This window comes from Salmo trutta, chromosome 37, assembly GCF_901001165.1.
Source record: "Salmo trutta chromosome 37, fSalTru1.1, whole genome shotgun sequence".
Taxonomy (NCBI): Eukaryota; Metazoa; Chordata; class Actinopteri; order Salmoniformes; family Salmonidae; genus Salmo; species Salmo trutta.
Window position 1 is genome coordinate 30529800 of NC_042993.1, and position 1463 is coordinate 30531262.

Below are 1463 nucleotides of genomic sequence, written 5' to 3' on the forward strand. Positions count from 1 at the left end.
CATTCTTGGTACACACAGGACTGTTGAGTGTGAAAAACCCAGGCGAGGCAGTTCTTGACACAAACCGGTGTGGCCTGGCACCTACTACCATATCCCATTCAAAGGCACTCACATTTTTTGTCTTGCCCATTCACCCTCTGAATGGCACACATACACAATCCATGTCTCAATTGTCTCAAAGCTTAAAAATCCTTATTTACCTGTCTCGTCCCTTTCATCTACACTGATTGACATCAAGGGATCATAGCTCTCACCTGGATTCACCTGGTCAGTCTATGTCATGGAAAGAGCAGGTGTTCCTAAGGTTTTCTATGAGTGTATGTTCACACACACACACACACACACACGCACACACACACACGCACACACGCCACACACACACACACACACACACACACACACACACACACACACACACACACACACACACACACACACACACACACACACACACACACACACACACACACACACACACACATATTGATTGGTCTGTTTGTGTTCTGAGGAAAGCAAAAAGCATAAGCGTTTTGAGTCTTAAAGGGGAGACAACATTGCTGTCTGTACCACAGATGGCTAAACCTGCCACAAAGGGACATGTCTGTCTCCAACACAATTGATGTCATGCTCCCCCTGTCCTCTGATGGATGTGCTAGATCAGATTTTACAGTCGCCAGGCCCTTATCGGTGATTGATAACGCTTAACTCAAAAACATATTTAAGTATTAGGAACGTCATATTTTTCCGGCGACTGAAGGTGACCCTTGGCTCCTCTGTTTGCTGTCCGCGCATGGAGGGGTTTGATGGTAAATTTGTAAGGGTGGTTATGTGGGGAGGCTATTATGGATTTGCTATCTTGGCTTGAAGTGTTTGCGGCTGATTATGTGATTAAATCAATAATAATTTATGTTTGGGCTCCTTGGCTCCTCTGCTTCATATTATTTTTTCTGTGTCAGTGAGCGGAACGGCCAGGGAAAGTACACGACACACACACCACACACACACACACACCACACACACGCACACACACGCACACACACGCACATGAACGAACCACAAGGCTGTACAATTCAAACAGGGGGGAATCTGTAAACATCAACGGTGCTAGAACAACCTCCAAAAACAGATGGTTTGGACAGGAAAGGAAATGTTTTATATGACAATTTGAACAGTTACTCTGAACCAAAACAAACTGATTGCCCTTAAAAGTAGGACGATCTTTATTACTCTAAAGTGACTAAATGAATATTCAGTCTGACAAAGCACCGGATTTAAGAAGTGACTGTCAGGGAATGGTTTGGACCTGGATCAGTATGTGAAATGTGAAATGTTAAATTTTACATTCTATTAAAAACAATATTTCAATGTTAATTTCTAGTTGAAAACTCAGTCAAATGTGATGTTTATTATATGTAGATTGTTTGCCTTGCCTGGTTGGGTAGGCCTTAGTAACACAGATCAAC